The 18,360-nt window shown below is 35.5% G+C and overlaps 1 protein-coding gene across 1 annotated transcript in view; it reads left to right on the top strand.

The window, feature by feature from the left end:
- EYS (eyes shut homolog) overlaps positions 1–18,360 on the top strand; it is a 1,661,361-nt gene that overhangs the window by 81,756 nt on the left and 1,561,245 nt on the right. The gene's annotated exons all lie outside the window — the stretch shown is intronic.

The raw sequence follows: 18,360 nt of genomic DNA, 5'->3' as shown, positions 1-18,360 counted from the left end.
TTTAACATTTAGAAGAATGTAATTTATTTAACTATTAATTTACTTCCATATGTAATAGCCACTAAATACAAGGTTATTTCTGTATTTTATCTAATAACCAGCCAAAGAAATAGCAATTTGGTTTAACACAAGGAGGAAAAAGTTAAAATAGTAATAATAATGTTAAAAATAAAATAGAACTTCTGTTTATTCTGATTTATTTAGAAGTCTTTGTATTATAATCACTAGTTTGTTTTATGCATTTGAGTTTGGTGGGTAAATATAGTCATAAAAAATATTACATCTCTGGCATTAGTATTCCAGAAAGAAAATTGTATTGTCATAAACGCTCAAGTGTTCCAAAACTTGTTGGGACCAGTCATATCCATAACCAGGCTTTGGTGAAGACTGAAAAAGTAGTATAAGTACAGTCCCTAACCAAGAACTATAAACATTTGCCCTTCAAAGCCAGCATTTTATGAAACTTTAAAGGCCAACATTTTATAAAAGAGTCTTTTGGCCTCTATTCATTTTTCAAACTTTTTATGGAAAAGGGAAAGTCACATGAGAAGAAATCAAAGCATACCAAATTTGGTTTAGACACGTTAGTTGTTGTTTCTGCCTCTAATAAAACACACAGACTACTAGTGAAGCTTATCATCTGTTAAAAGGCAGAAATATCCCCCTCAACAATTATAGAAAAACAAAAAGACTTCAATTACCTACTCAGTCTCTTTGCTCTCATGGTTCTATTGGTTTCTGATATTCCTTAATATGAGTAAATTACAGCTACTGTTTAAATATGCTCTCAAAAGACAAAAAAAGATATCTATGGAGGACAAAGTTTTGAACCAGAAATCACATTTCAAAATTTTACTTGTTTTACTTAGGTACATTTACTAAGTATATTTAAAATTAGTTATGCAATTGTCCTCACTGGTTACAGAGAACATATATATGGCAGAATTAGTTTGCAATTCAAGGTTTTTTAAATGTAAAGTTTTCAGTCATTATTCATATATAAAAAGAATGTTTCCCCACCCTTTTGAAAGAATAAGTAACCACAGTATTAAACAGTACCTTTGTAATCAAACATATATTTATACAATTAAAGGCTTTGCAATTGACCAAAATGATTGGTCAAAGCAGAGCTTTGTAACTGAAATGCACATTAAATGATAGTAGCCATTGGATTTTCTTTGTTTATAAATGTTTAGAACAACACTCTTAGATATAGAGACACCAAAGAAGAAAAACAACCTATAAGTTTATTTATGGTTTACCTTCCTGGCATGAATTACATTTTAGCAGAAAATGTAGAGGATTTTTTAAACATATTTATTGAACTATGATTGCTTTACAATGGTGTGTTAGTTCCTTCTTTATAACAAAGTGAAACTGATATACATATACTTATATCCCCATACCTCCTCCCTCTTGTGTCTCCCTCCCATAATGTAGAGGAATTTATATGCGTTTAAAGTTGGAAAGGTAGAGAGCAGTTGAAGACATAATATTTCTGCAATGTTCAGACAGATGTGATGGATCCATTATCTATACACACCTAAATTAATACATAACACATCATCTGAATACCAAAGTATTTGAATATTTCTGTGATAGAAACAAAATTCCAAAGCATTTATAGAATTGAGATATATTCCCTAAGACATCTCCTCTAAAAAATGTAATTGTGTACTGATTCATAAAAAGAGATGGATATGATGAAATATAAAACAGAGACTTTTGATTAAAACATAGAAACATAGTTTTCAAATATAACAGGATGAATGTGTTTATTTAATATTGTATATTAAAAACAAGGTTTGGTGGCCCAAAAAGATTGGAAAGGACATGTCAAGGGAAGTTTTGGTTCTGAGAGCATAGAATGAAGAGCACAGGAGAAGTATTTATTTTCTGTGAAAGTGTTTTTGTGGAAAGTAAAGCTAGAATAAAGAAAAACTGAGATAATACATAGATCATTAGATAAATCTTAAGAGCAAGGTTAGATGAGAAAAAGGGAGACTGAAAATAGAAATAAAATCATTGTGGGGCACAATGAAAGGAAAGCAATGGATTGTTAATTTCCTGACAATTTACTGAGAAGAATCGTGCCCCCAGTCAGTAAGGAGGCAAGTAAGATTTTAAATATAGGAAAAACTTTTGCAATCTCGGTTTGAGTTAGTAGGGTGGGAGGCTGCCAGGGCACAAGTTTTCATCAGTTCACTACATATTAGGTATACAGGAGGAATGGTGCCCTAAGAAATCTGGGCTTAAATTTGACTGAAATAGGGATAATTGAAGAAAAGAAGCACAAGAACCCAAAAGAAAAATTTGAAACCATGCAGGAAATTGAGAAATTGATGGGATTTATTTATCCAACAGACAAAAGAAAAATCATTCTAGAGATTAAAATAAACCCCAAGAAATAGTGGAGAAATTAAAAACCTAGAAAGAGAGATAAAATGGATAGGCCAGTTTCTAAGGAAAGTACTATGGAAGCACAGAAGGTTGGGGTCATAGTTGGGGACAGGGAAACCTATTTCGTGACTGGGCTGGGCCTGGATGAATGCAAGGGTGAATCAGTTGGGTGACTATAAGGGTGGAGGGAAATCTAGTTCAAAGAGAAAACAAAAGTCGATGCTTGACAATGTGGGGTCCAGCATCATTAGCAGCACCTGGGAGGTAATTGGAAATGAAAATTCTCAACTTTGGGTATCGAACGCAGGCCCACTGAATCACGAGCTTTGGAAAAGAGGTCCAGCAATTTGTACTCACAAACCCTCCAGTGATTTTGAGGTTGGCTAACATTTGATTACCAATAACACAAGCAAACACCTAGAGACAAGAAAGAACATCTTACTGTCATATATAATAGAAGTTATTTTTTAATCATTTATTTTCCTTTCAATTTTGCGCATGTACTTTTAATCACATATTTTTTTAATTGCATGTAATGTTATGAAAACAAAGTTCTCACAAAGTAAAATCCCACATAACTAGGACATGGACCGAGAACTAAAATATTCCCAACAATCCAGGAGCTCTCTTCACACCCCTTCCCACTAATAATCCCCCACCCTAGACTGCCAAAGATAGAGACTCTCCTGAATATTTATAATTTAGTTTTCTGTTCCTTCATTTGGTCTTTATACGGATGGGATTTTTCACTATGTTCTCTATACTGTCTAACCTTTTATTTTCATGTGGCTTGTGAGAGTTTACATTTAGTTAAATGTATGATTGTATGCTTTTTAATTGTATATGGTCATTATTTAGACAATTTCTAGCTTGAGACGCTTATGAATGATTCCAGTATAAGCGTTCCTGCACTAGTTTTTGTGACTTCTTTATAAGAATATATATATATATAATATATATATATGTGTATATATGTATATATATATACATATATACACCTATATATAGGTGTATATATGTATACCTACTACATATATGTATGCACTATATATAGTGTGTATACACTCTATATATGTTGCAGTCATGTTTTATATATTTGTTAAATGTTGGTAATTAATAACAGATCATTTCCAAAGTGATTGTGCTAACTTACACTCCTATTAGCATGTATGAATTTCCCTTTTCTATACAAGCACACATCACTCTGCAGGTCACCCATTTTTATTATAGTCACTCTTGAAAATACACAGCAGTGCTTTATTTTGGTTCAATTTTTATATCTATATTAACTAATAAGAGTGGGTGCTTTGAATCTTTATTGGTAATTTGATTTTTTGTGTGAAGAACCTATTTAAGTTCTTTTTTGATTGTTTTATGTATATACATATATGTATGTGTATCTAGAGAGTTTTTGTAATATACAATCATAATATATACACATAGGTATAATTTACATATTTGTATTCATTTGCAGGCATTTCTAATATACTCTGCATTTGCTAGTTATCAGTGTTAAAAGTGTTTTGTCCCTTTCTCTTATTCAGTTTTCAACCTTTAAATGGTGTCTTTGAACTAATAGATGTTCTTATTTTTTTCTTTTATCTTTATTAGAGTATAATTGCTTTACAATGGTGTGCTAGTTTCTGCTTTATAACAAAGTGAGTCAGTTATACATATACATATGTTCCCATATCTCTTCCCTCTTGCGTCTCCCTCCCTCCCATCCTCCATATCCCAACATTCTAGGTGGTCACAAAGCAGCGAGCTGATCTCCCTGTGCTATGGGGCTGCTTCCCACTAGCTATCTATTTTACATTTGATAGTGTATATATGTCCATGCCACTCTCTCACTTTGTCAGAGCTTACCCTTCCCCCTCCCCATATCCTCAAGTCCATTCTCTAGTAGGTTGGTGTCTTTATTCCTATCTTACCCCTAGGTTCTTCATGATATTTTTTTCCCTTAAATTCCATATATATATATATATATATGTGTGTGTGTGTGTGTGTGTGTTAGCATACAGTATTTTTCTTTCTCTTTCTGACTTACTTCACTCTGTATGACAGACTCTAGGTCCATCCACCTCATTACAAATAGCTCAGTTTCATTTCTTTTTATGGCTGAGTAATATTCCATTGTATATATGTGCCACATCTTCTTTATTCATTCATCAGATGTTGGACACTTAGGTGGCTTCCATCTCCTGGCTATTGTAAATAGAGCTGCAATGAACATTTTGGTACATGACTCTTTTTGAATTATGGTTTTCTCAGGGTATATGCCCAGTGGTGAGTTTTCTGGGTCATATGGTAGCTCTATTTGTAGTTTTTTAAGGAACCTCCATACTGTTCTCCATTGTGGCTGTACCAATTCACATTCCCACCAGCAGTGCAAGAGTGTTCCCTTTTCTCCACACCCTCTCCAGCATTTATTGTTTCTAGATTTTTTGATGATGGTCATTCTTACTGGTGTGAGATGATATCTCATTGTAGTTTTGATTTGCATTTCTCAAATGATCAATGATGTTGAGCATTCTTTCATGTGTTTGTTGGCAATCTATATATCTTCTTTGGAGAAATGTCTATTTAGGTCTTCTGTCCATTTTTGGATTGGGTTGTTTGTTTTTTTTATTATTGAGCTGCATGAGTTGCTTGTAAATTTTGGAGATTAATCATTTGTCAGTTGCTTCTTTGCAAATAATTTCTCCCATTTTGAAGGTTGTCTTTTCATCTTGTTTATGGTTTCCTTTGCTGTGCAAAAGCTTTGAAGCTTCATTAGGTCCCATTTGTTTATTTTTGTTTTCCTTTCCATTTCTCTGGGAGGTGGGTCAAAAAGGATCTTGCTGTGATTTATGTCATAGAGTGTTCTGCCTATGTTTTCCTCTAAGAGTTTTATAGCTTCTGGCCTTACATTTAGGTCTTTAACCCATTTTTTTTTTTAAACATCTTTATTGGAGCATAATTGCTTTACAATGGTATGTTAGTTTCAGCTTCACAACAAAATGAATCAGTTATATATATACATATGTTCCCATATCTCTTCCCGCTTGCGTCACCCTCCCTCCCACCCTCCCTATCCCACCCCTCCAGGCGGTCACACAGCACCATTTTGAGCTTATTTTTGTGTATGGTGTTAGGGAGAATTCTAATTTCATACTTTTACATGTACCTGTCCAGTTTTCCCAGAACTGCTTATTGAAGAAGCTGTCCATTCTCCACTTTACATTGCTGCCTCCTTTATCAAAGATAAGGTGACCACATGTGCGTGGGTTTATCTCTGGGCTTTCTATCCTGTTCCATTGATCAATATTTCTGTTTTTGTGTCAGTACCATATTGTCTTGATTACTGTAGCTTTGTAGTATAGTCTGAAGTCAGGGAGCCTGATTCCTCCAGCTCCATTTTTTCATTCTCAAGATTGCTTTGGCTATTCGGGGTCTTTTGTGTTTCCATACAAATTGTGAATTTTTTTGTTCTAGTTCTGTGAAAAATGCCAGTGGTAGTTTGAAAGGGATTGCATTGAATCTGTAGATTGCTTTGGGTAGTAGAGTCATTTCCACAATGTTGATTCTTCCAATCCAAGAACATGGTATATCTCTCCATCTATTTGTATCATCTTTAATTTCTTTCATCAGTGTCATAAGTTTCTGCATACAGGTCTTTTGTCTCCTTAGGTAGGTTTATTCTGATATTTTATTCTTTTTATTGCAATGGTAAATGGGAGTGTTTTCTTGATTTCACTTTCAGGTTTTCATCATTAGTGTATAGGAATGCCGGAGATTTCTGTGCATTAATTTTGTATCCTGCTACTTTACCAAATTCATTGATTAGCTCTAGTAGTTTTCTAGTGGCATCTTTAGGATTCTCTATGTATAGTATCATGTCATCTGCAAACACTGACTGCTTTACTTCTTGTTTTCCGATTTGGATTCCTTTTATTTCCTTTTCTTCTCTGATTGCTGTGGCTAAAACTTCCAAAACTATATTGAATAAGGTGGTGAGAGTGGGCAACCTTGTCTTGTTCCTGATCTTAGTGGAAATGCTTTCAGTTTTTCACCATTGAGGACAATGTTGGGTGTGGCTTTGTCATATGTGGCCTTTATTATGTTGAGGAAAGTTCCCTGTATGTCTACTTTCTGCAGGGTATTAACCATACATGGGTGTTGAATTTTGTCAAAAGCTTTCTCTGCATCTATTGAGATGACCATATGGTTTTTCTCCTTCAATTTGTTAATATGGTGTTTCACGTTGATTGATTTGCATATATTGAAGAATCCTTGTATTCCTGGAATAAACCCCACTTGATCATGTTGTATGATCCTTTTAATATGCTGTTGGATTCTGTTTGCTAGTATTCTATTGAGGATTTTTGCATCTATGTTCATCAGTGATTTTGGCCTGTAGTTTTCTTTCTTTGTAACATCGTTGTCTGGTTTTGGTATCAGGGTGATGGTGGCATTGTAGAATGAGTTTGGGAGTGTTCCTCCCTCTGCTATATTTTGGAGGAGTTTGAGAAGGATAAGCGTTAGCTCTTCTGTAAATGTTTGATAGAATTTGCGTGCGAAGCCATCTGGTCCTGGGCTTTTGTTTGTGGAAGATTTTTAATCACAGTTTCAATTTCAGTGCTTGTGATTGGTCAGTTCATGTCTTTTATTTCTTCCTGATTCAGTCTTGGCAGGTTGTACATTTCTAAGAATTTGTCTATTTCTTCCAGGTTGTCCATTTTATTGGCATAGAACTGCTTGTAGTAATCTCTCATGATCCTTTGTATTTCTGCAGTGTCAGTTGTTACTTCTCCTTTTTCATTTCTAATTTTATTGATTTGAGCCTTCTCCCTTTTTTTCCAGATAAGACTGGCTAATGGTTTATCAATTTTTTTTATCTTCTCAAAGAACCAGCTTTTAGATTTATTGATATTTGCTCTCACTTCCTTCATTTCTTTTCATTTATTTCTGATCTGATCTTTATGATTTCTTTCCTTCTGCTAACTTTGGGTTTTTTTTTTCCTTCTTCTTTCTCTAATTGCTTTACGTGCAAGTTTAGGTTGTTTATTCGAGATATTTCCTGTTTCTTAAGGTAGAACTGTATTGCTATAAACTTCCCTCTTAGAATTGCTTTTGCTGCATCCCATAGGTTTTGGGTTGTTGTATCTTCATTGTCATTTGCTTCTAGGTATGTTTTGATTTCTCCTTTGACTTTTCAGTGATCATTTTGTTATTAAGTAGTGTATTGTTTAGTCTCCATGTGTTTGTATTTTTTACAGATATTTTCCTGTAATTGATATATAGTCTCATAGTGTTGTGGCCGGAAAAGATACTTGATACAATTGCAATTTTCTTAAATTTATGAAGGCTTGATTTGTGACCCAAGATATGATCTACCCCGGAGAATGTTCCACGAGCACTTGAGAAAAATGTGTATTCTGTTGTTTTTGGATGGAATGTCCTATAAATATCAATTAAGTCCATCTTGTTTAATGTATCATTTAAAGCTTGTGTTTCCTTATTTATTTTCATTTAGGATGGTCTGTCCATTGGTGAAAGTGGAGTGTTAAAGTCCCCTACTATGAATGTGCTACTGTCAATTTCCCCTTTTATGGCTGTTAATATTTGCCTTATGTACTGAGGTGCTCCTGTGTTGGGTGCACAAATATTTACAATTATATCTTCTTCTTGGATTAATCCCTTGATCATTATGTAGTGTCCTTCTTTGTCTCTTCTAATAGTCTTTATTTTGAAGTCTATTTTGTCTGATACGAGAATAGCTACTCCAGCTTTCTTTTGCTTTCCATTTGCATGGAATATGTTTTTCCACCCTGTCACTTAAGTCTATATGTGTCTCTAGGTCTGAAGTGGGTCTCTTGTAGACAGCATATATACAGGTCTTGTTTTTGTATCCATTCAGCCAGTGTGTGCCCTTGGTGGGAGCATTTAATCCATTTACATTTAAGGTAATTATCGATATGTATGTTCCTATTACCATTTTCTTAATTTTTTGGGGTTTGTTATTACAGGTTTTTTCCTTCTCTTGTGTTTCTCACCTAGAGAAGATCCTTTAGCACTTGTTGTAAAGACGGTTTGGTGGTGCTGAACTCTCTCAGCTTTTGCTTGTCTGTAAAGTTTCTAATTTCTCCATCAAATCTGAATGAGAAACTTGCTGGGGAGAGTAATATTGGTTGTAGGATTTTCTCCTTCATCACTTTAAATATGTCCTGCCTGTCCCTTCTGGCTTGCTGAGTTTCTGCTGAAAGTTCAGCTCTTAACCTTATGGGGATTCCCTTGTGTGTTATTTGTTGTTTTTCCTTTGCTGCTTTTAATATGTTTTCTTTGTATTTAATTTTTGCCAGTTTGATTAATGTGTGTCTTGGCATGTTTCTCCTTGGATTTATCCTGTATGGTACTCTCTGTGCTTCCTGGACTTGATTAACTATCTCCTTTCCCATATTAGGGAAGTTTTCAACTACAATTTCTTCAAATATTTTCTCAGTTCCTTTCTTTTACTCTTCTTCTTCTGGAACCCCTATAATTTGAATGTTAGTGTGTTTATTGTTGTCCCAGAGGTCTCTGAGACTGTCCTCAGTTCTTTTCATTCTTTTTTCTTTATTCTGCTCTGCAATAGTTATTTCCACTAGTTTATCTTCCAGGTCACTTATCTGTTCTTCTGGCTCAGTTATTTTGCTATTGATCCCATATAGAGTATTTTTCATTTCATTTATTGTGTTTTTCATCATTGCTTGTTTCATCTTTAGTTGTTCTAGGTCCTTGTTAAATGTTTCTTTCATTTTCTCTATTCTATTTCCAAGATTTTGGATCATCTTTACTATCATTATTATGAATTATTTTTCAGGTATACTGCCTATTTCCTCTTCATCTGTTAGGTCTGGTGGGTTTTTATCTTGCTCCTTCATCTGCTGTGTATTTTTCTGCCTTCTCATTTTGCTTATCTTACTGTGTTTGGGGTCTCCTTTTTGCACACTGCAAGTTCGTAGTTCCTGTTGTTTTTGGTGTCTGTCCCCAGGGGCTAAAGCTGATTCAGTACGTTGTGTAGGCTTCCTGGTGGAGGAGTCTAGTGCCTGTGTTCTGATGGATGAGCCTGGATCTTGTCTTTCTGGTGGGCAGGTCCATGTCTTGTGGTGTGTTTTGGGGTGTCTGTGGACTTATTATGATTTTAGGCAGCCTCTCTGCTAATGGGTGGGGTTGTGTTCCTGTCTTGCTAGTTGTTTGCCATAGGGTGTCCAGTACTGTAGCTTGCTGGTTGTTGAGTGAAGCTGGGTGTTGGTGTTGAGATGGAGCTCTCTGGGAGATTTTCCCCATTTAATATTATGTTGAGCTGGGAGGTCTCTTGTGAACCAGTGTCCTGAAGTTGGCTCTCCCACCTCAGAGGCACAGCACTGACTGCTGGCTGCAGCACCAAGAGCCTTTCATCCACATGGCTCAGAATAAAAGGGAGAAAAAGTAGAAAGAAAGAAAGAAAGAAAGAAAGAAAGAAAGAAAGAAAGAAAGAAAGGAAGGAAGAAAGAAAGAAAGAAAGAGGATAAAATAAAATAAAATGAAGTAAGGTAAAATAAAATAAAATTATTAAAATAAAAATTATTAAGAAAAAAAAAATTTTAAGTAAAATGAAAAAAAAAACCGGACGGATAGAACTCTACGACAAATGGTGAAAGCAAAGCTATACAGACAAAATCTCACACAGAAGCATACACATACACACTCACAAAAAGAGGAAAAGGGGAAAAATAATAAATCTTGCTGTCAAAGTCCACCTCCTCAATTTGGGATGATTCATTGTCTATTCAGGTATTCCACAGATGCAGGGTACATCAAGTTGATTGCGGAAATTTAAGTCACTGCTCCTGAGGCTGTTGGGAGTGATTTCCCTTTCTCTTCTGTGTTCGAACAGCTCCTGGGGTTCAGCTTTGGATGTGGCCTCGCCTCTGCGGGTAGGTCGCCAGAGGGCGTCTGTTCTTCGCTCAGACAGGATGGGGTTAAAGGAGCCGCTGATTTGGGGACTCTGGATCACTCAGGCAGGGGGGAGGGAGGGGTACGGATGCTGGGTGAGCCTGCGGCGGCAGAGGCCATTGTGACGTTGCACCAGCCTGAGGCGCAACGTCCGTTCTCCCGGGGAAGTTGTCCCTGTATCCCGGGACCCTGGCAGTGGCGGGCTGCACAGGCTCCCCAGAATGCAAGTGTGGATAGTGACCTGTGCTCGCACACAGGCTTCTTGGTGGCGGTAGCAGCAGCCCTAGCGTCTCTTGCCCTTCTTTTAGCTGCGGCTCGCGCCCATCTCTGGAGCTCCTTTAAGCAGCGCTCTTAATCCCCTCTCCTCAGCGCACCAGGAAACAAAAGGGGAAGAAAAAGTCTCTTGCCCCTTCGACAGCTCCAGACTTTTCCCCGGACTCCCTCCCGGCCAGTCAATGGCACTAACCCCTTGAGGCTGTGTTCACGCCTCCAACCCCGGTCCTCTCCCTGCACTCTTACCGAAGCCTGAGCCTGAGCTCCCAGCCCGGCTCGCCCCGGCGGGTGAGCAGACAAGCCTCTCGGGCTTGTGAGTGCCGGTCGGCACTGATCCTCTGTGCGGGAGTCTCTCCGCTTTGCCCCGCACCCCTGTTGCTGTGCTCTCCTCCGCGGCCCCGAAGCTTTCCCCCTCCGCCACCCGCAGTCTCCGCCCGCGAAGGGGCTTCTAGGGTGTGGAAACGTTTCCTACTTCACGGCTCCCTCCCACTGGTGCAGGTCCCATCCCTATTCTTTTGCCTCTGTTTATTCTTTTTTCTTTTGCCCTACCCAGGTACGTGGGGACTTTCTTGCCTTTTGGGAGGTCTGAGGTCTTCTGCCAGCATTAAGTAGGTGTTCTGCAGTTGTTGTTCCACGTGTAGATGTGTTTCTGATGTATCTGTGGGGAGGAAGGTCATCTCCGTGTCTTACTCTTCCGCCATCTTCCCTCTCTCCGAGCCCAGAACTGTCCATTTTTATCAAAGAAATTAAAGCAAAAGAGCACAGTCATTCTCAGGCATTTGCATGTAGTCTATAGCTGCTTCCATGATACAAGAGCAGAATTCAGTGGTTCAAGAGATGTTATGACCCTCAAAGTCTAAAATAAGTACTGTCTGGCTTTTTAGTCAAAAATAATGCATATATTTGCTGTAAAGTAAAATATTAAGTGTTCAGCTCCTTGTAATAAGTTGTGGGTTCAATCCTGGGAATCTGAGTAGAACAGCAGTGTAGTGAGAGCCACACTTTAGGAACTTAAAATTAATATGTTTAACTGTTAAAATTTCATGCCATGCATGGTTGAAACTGAATTAATAATATGAGAGTAAGAGTACTTAAATGGTATTTGTTAAAACATGCATAAATTTAATAACTTAAATAGTTATTTTCATTTATCTGAAACACCTAAATATCAAGCTTTTACACAATGACTTTTAACATGTATGAATATTAAATATTTGCATCAATTATCCTTTCTTATTTTGAAGCAGTTCTTCATCTTGACAAAGTCTTAAAGCTGTAATAAACAGGAGTCAACAAGTTAGCTGTCTTTCTTCAGTTTTCTTGCCTATCCATAGAGCATAATAGCTTTGTTCTTACATGAAAGTAGACTAAAATGAATTTGCATGACTAAAATGTTCAACTAACTGCTGTGCATTATTTTATACAGAATTGCTTTAGAAACTTTTGACATTTCATAAGAGGACTGACCAAAAGAACTTACTGAAATAATAATAAAACATTGCAATCTACAATGATCTTCTATTTATTGTGATTTTTATGGATATATGCACCTTATTAGGATGGTGGAGATAGTTTGCTTTATAGAAACCCCATTATGATCTCCATTAAAGTAAAATTTACTTAGATTGATTTAATAAGATTGCTGCTTAATGTCTTAGTTTAAATTATTTGTGTTATGTGTGTTATATGTACATGACTGTATATGTATTTTGCTAAGTCTAAAATGAAAAGATGCATCACCCACTTTTGCATTTACCCTTCAGTAATTCTTTTTACATTGAACAGGTTTTTTTTTTTTTAATGCTCCATATTTTGCTATAAAGGGGGTTAATTTCACATAGGGACTCATGCAAACACTTTAATACATTGAAGAAATAGAACCAATATATTCCTCTAGGCTGTACCAAACCGTGCCCACAAATAGTCATAGTTCATTTTTATTCTTAATATTGCTCCCCAATATTTTCATTCTTTTTTTTGTGCGCAGATTGTCTCTAGTGTATTTATTTCATTTATTATCTTATCAAAAGCAGTTAATAGCAACTGAATCATTCTACTAAGTTTGTGTTTTCCAACTTCTTCTATAGCTGTTGAATAAGCAGGCATTTCAAGTCCTCTCAAATTACGTCAGGTGATACTTTGTAACGTTGGTCATCACCTTTTCAGCCTTTCACATTTCCTTGCTGCCCACCACTCATTAAACCAATACCAGAAGTTTTAAGTTCCCATAATTGCAAAATCTCAGTTTTGGTAAAATATTCTGTAGTTGTCATATTAGGCTAGATTACATTAACTCAACAAATACACCTTAACCCAATGATTTTCTCATGACAAGTCATTGGAAATCCTTTGCCTCTGCAGGGTAGACCTTTCCCAAGTATTGACTTAGGAATCCAAGTGTCTGGAATATTTTAGAGTCACCAAATGGAATATGTGGCTTCCAAGTGGCTAGAGTAAAAAGGATGAGAGATGGAAAGGCTTTGACCTGGACTGAACACCCAGAATTTCTATTAGGATTTCATTGGCTAGAACATGTATGGCATATAAAGATGGCTTCGAAGTCTTTGGAATAACAGATGAACTTTACTGTCTTCACCACATAGTTCCAAAAATCGTGGCTGTCTTTAGCGAGATGTCAGCTGGCAATCTGGCTGCTGGGTACTTCCTCAGCATCTCGTGGGTCACTTCTGCCCACTTTGGTTGTGTGCCCTCATCCTCTGCTACTTCACACCAACTTTGTATGAGTGTTTGTTTTAAATTTCCAATGGGAAAGCTAAGTCCATAGAACTAAGAGTCTATGAAGGGCATTATAAGTGGAAAAATAAAAGCCAATTTCAAAAAGTCACATGTTGTATGGCTCTACTTACATAATATGATTGAAATGACAAAACTGTAGAGATGGAGAAAAAATTAATGGTTGCCAGTAGCTAAAAATAGCAGGGCAAATAGGGGCTAGTGAGAATATGAAGGTGCAGCATAAGGGAAATCTTGGTAGTGATGAAATAGTTCTGTACCTTGAAGGAGGTGGTGGTTACCTGAATCTACACATGTGATAAATGACATAGAACCATATCCACACATTGTACTAATGTTGATTTGCTAGTTTTGATACTATATTATAGTTCTATAAGATGTATCTGTACCCAAGACTTCTTGGTACTATCTTTGCAACTTTATGTGAATTATTTCAAAATAAGTGCTGAAAAATGCAGATTTCACTGTTCACTACTTTATCCTGTGGATTACCTTGTAAACTGCCACTACAAATATCCACAGAGATATATTTATAAATTGGGAAAATTTTGTTTGTTTGTACAAGAAGCCAAAGTAAGATTTTATTTATTTTTATGTCTTTTTATATTTTACATATGATGTATCCTAGAATGGGGATATTGGACTAATGCTAATAATGAAGTAATATATGAGTCTTCTACCCTTTTTTACAGAACTGATCTAGTGGGCATGTGTTGTGGTGAATTATAATGGGGTTAGGTGGAATTCACATATTTTTATTATTAATCTGCCATTAATTAACCAACTGTGTGACATGTTGCAAGTTGCTCAACCTCTAGCAAAATTAGTTTTTTACTTAAAAAAATTCAACTATAAAACTGGATAATAATGGCCTTTTATAAATTCCAAGTTTGTCTTTAAGGATTTTATCAAATTGTATGGATATAAGTGCTATGGAAATGCCAAGCATTACCTAAATATGAGGTAGGGTCATTCAGCTAGTTTCTTACCATGGAGCCAATTAACACTGATGTCTTAAATATAATTAAATGTTATTTCTTACAAATATTTAATAGAATAATATGTTAATATATCACACCACTGAGAAATGCACGTTCATTCTTCTTCATGTGCTCAAAATAGAAGTTGAGTTATTTTAATATCATAATACCAGTGGTGTGGTCACTCAACATTTTAAACTGCTATTATGCCTTTATATTTTAGAATTTGGTACATGATTCAAACTTCAAGTCAATTAACAGCATATCTTCTTCTAAGTGTTTTGTTTTTGTTTCTTTTTTTTTTTTGGTTTGTATTCTCTTGCTAAGTAACTTAATTCTCTGTAGCTAAATGTTTCTTGATGCTCTTGTTCACATAATAATGAATGAGTTTTATATAAAGATTTTTTAACGAACCTGTTGTATACTGTTGGCCTTCGGTCATATACTGATTGGTTGACAAGGTTTATGAACTTGAAGTACAAATTTTTTTTTTTTTAACTTCAGTAGATAATTTCTGGAGGCCAGGTGTGCCATTTTTAGTAGGAAGTCAAATATTTCCCTTTTCAACTCTCCCCAGCAAGTATGAATTGTCCAAAAACCTATTCATTACCCAACAAGGAGTAAAAGAGTAAATTGTGCTTTTGAAATCCAGGATTTAACAGATATGGCAAGGATGTCAGGCCAGTACCATGGGTACTTTTTTATACCCAGTAGGAGGTGCCTAATGGAAATGTGCTAAACAGAATCCGACAAACACCTCAGCTCAGCAATGAAACAGACATTGATTCCAGTCTCATGGAAGCTGCAGTGGAACTACCAGACTTGGACCTCAACATCAGTACTTTATTCGTTCTTTTCGCATGATCTCAGGGTGGGGATTAGAGGCAGGCAAGTGCCTTTCTTAGGGCACAGACTTTCAGGAAGTGCCCACTCTCACATTGCATCCAGTGCCAAGTATTTGAGTACTCAGCTCTGCTGTTGATAGACATTATATAAACAGATGATCATGGCCACAAAACCAGCCTCAATAAACCTGAAGGAATTAAAATTATATGATAACACACTCTTCAAATGTAACAGAATTAAATAAGAAATTGACAGCAGAAAAATTCTGAGAAAACTTCAAATATTTGGAAATTAAACAAATTTCTAAAATAACCTGAGTCAAAGAAAACATTACAATTGAATACAAACATACACAGCATACCAAAATTTATGAAATGTAGTTAAAACAAGGTTTACAGGTAATTTTATCATTCTAAATTCCTACATTAGAAAAGGAAAAGGTCTTAAATCAATATTCTAAGCTTCTACCTTAAATAACTAGAGAAAGAAGAGAAACTGAACCCAAAACACACAAAAGAAAGGAAGTGGTAAGATTAGGGAAAAATTGTTAAAATGGATAAGAAAAACTGATGAAACAAAACATTGGTTTTTGAGTAAAAGAAAACTGACATATCTTTAGTTGGACTGACCAAGAAATAAACAAGGAAGACACAAATTAACAAAACCAGAATTTAAAGTGGGGACATAAATAATGATCATTCAAAATTAAAAGGATTATAAGGAAATACCATGGACTCCATTATGCCAAGAAATTAGACTATTTAAATGAAATGGACAAATTTCTGGAAAGACATAAATTACTAAAATTGTCTCAAGAAGAAACAGATAGTTGATGCAGACTCACCAAATATTTAATCATAATCCTTATGAAATGTTCAAAAAATAGAAGTAAAGGGGAGACTTTTGAACACACTCTTATGAGGCCAATATTACCTTTATACCAAAACCAGGCAAAAAACAAGAGAACCACTTATGAATATACATTGAAAATCCCCAACAAAATATGAGCACAACAAATCCAGAAACACAAAAAGCATGTTTTTGTACTCTAAAAAAGTAGAATTTTCTCCAAGAATGCAAGATTGGTTTAACATCTAAAAATAAATTAATGTTACTAGAATGAAGGACAAAACCACATAAAACCAGGACAAAAACCATTTGACAAAATCCAACACACAATCATTACAAAAACTCTAAAACAGCTTAGAAAAAGAACAAAGCTCTCTCGACCTGATAAAAAGCATCTATGACAATTGTCCAGTTAATATCACCCTAATGAAGTGGTGCTGGCAGATTTTCCCCTAAGTACGAGAACAGCACAGAGATATCCACTTTCACTATCTAGTCAATGTTTTACAGGTTGTTGCAGACTTGGATAGGGAGAAAATAGATCGAAAAACATACGGATTGAAAAGGAAGACGTAAAATTACCTTTATTAACAAATGTCATAATATCTTATGTAGAAAATACTAAGAAATGCAAAAAAAGAACTACCAGGCTTGTGACTGAGTTTATAAAGCTTTCAGGATACAAGATAAAATGCAAAAGTTAATTGTATTTTGATATACTAGCAACAAAATTTCAAAAATTAAATTAGAAAACATTTCCCTTTATAATAGTATCAAAAGGATAAAATGCTTAGGTATAAATTTAATTAATTAAATGAAAGACTTTAACTGAAAACTATACAACATTGGGAGAGAGATGAAAGAATATCTAAACAAATGGAGAGGTATTGCATATTCATTGAGTGGAACGCCATATTTTTGAGATGGTAATTCTTCCCAGTTTAACCTATTGATTCATTGAAATCCCTGTCAATATTCCAGGAGGTTTTTCTGAAGAAATTGACTAGCTTATACAAAACTTTATACGGACTGAAAATTTTTTAAAAAAGGAAAAAGTTTGATGACTGCCAAATTTCAAAACTTACTATCAATCTGCATTGATCCAGGCAGTGTATTATTGCATATGGATAAGTATATAGGCTTATGAGAAGGAATTGAGAGTCCAGAAGTGAACTCATGTTTATGATCACTTGTTTTTCCACAATAGTGAAAAAGGCAACTAAATAGAAAAAGAACAGTCTTCTCAAAAAAATGTTGCCTGGACAATTATATATCAACATGTAAAAAATTATACATATATAAAACAACATGTTATTCATATATATGAAATAACATATCCTTATCTCACATCATGCAAAAAATCAAAGGGATCATAGATCTAAATTATGAGCTAAATTGATGATAATGTCTAATAAATCATAAGAGAAAATCTTTATACTATTGGTTAGACAGACTTTTTAGATATTATAACAAAGCCATGATATATAAAATTTACAAGTTGGACTTAATAAAGGAAAAACAGATTTGATAATTTAGACTTAATTAAATAAAAACTTTTCCTATCCAAAAGTCACTAACTGAGAAAATGAAAAGTCAAGGCAACACAAGGAAAAAAATATTTGCAAGTCACATATATCATAACAGAATTGTATTCAGAATATGAAAAGAACACTCACTACTCAATAATAAGAAAATAACACAATTTAAAATATTCTCTATATATGAAGGTAAATTTCATTAAGGAAGACATACAAATGGTTAATAAACATGAGAAGTTACTCAAAATCTTTATTCTTATGAGAATGCAAATTGAATTGAGATACTATTTCACAACCACTAGAAGAGCTATAATAAAGAAAATGGACAATATTAAATGTTGGCAAGAATGTGAGAAACAGGAACTCTCACAGATTGATGGTGTGAATGAAAAATGGCACAGCTACCTTGCAAAACAGTTTGGCAGTTTCTTATAAAGTTACACATAGGGCTACCCTGGTGGCGCAGTGGTTGAGAGTCCGCCTGCCGATGCAGGGGACACGGGGTCGTGCCGCGGTCTGGGAAGATTCCACATGCCGCGGAGCGGCTGGGCCCGTGAGCCACGGCCACTGGGCCTACGCGTCCGGAGCCTGTGCTCCGCAATGGGAGAGACCACAACAGTGAGAGGCCCGCGTACCAAAAAAAAAAAAAAAAAAAAAAAATGTTACAAATAAATTTACACCTCAGCAATTTCTCTGTCAGGAATCTGTGCAAGAGCTACTAAAGTATATATCCACCCAAATACTTGTGAGTGAATTAATTGCTC

The sequence above is a fragment of the Globicephala melas genome, chromosome 14, assembly GCF_963455315.2.
Source record: "Globicephala melas chromosome 14, mGloMel1.2, whole genome shotgun sequence".
Classification (NCBI taxonomy): domain Eukaryota; kingdom Metazoa; phylum Chordata; class Mammalia; order Artiodactyla; family Delphinidae; genus Globicephala; species Globicephala melas.
The sequence above is the reverse complement of the archived record's forward strand: the minus strand, read 5'-3'. Positions and strand labels throughout refer to the sequence as shown.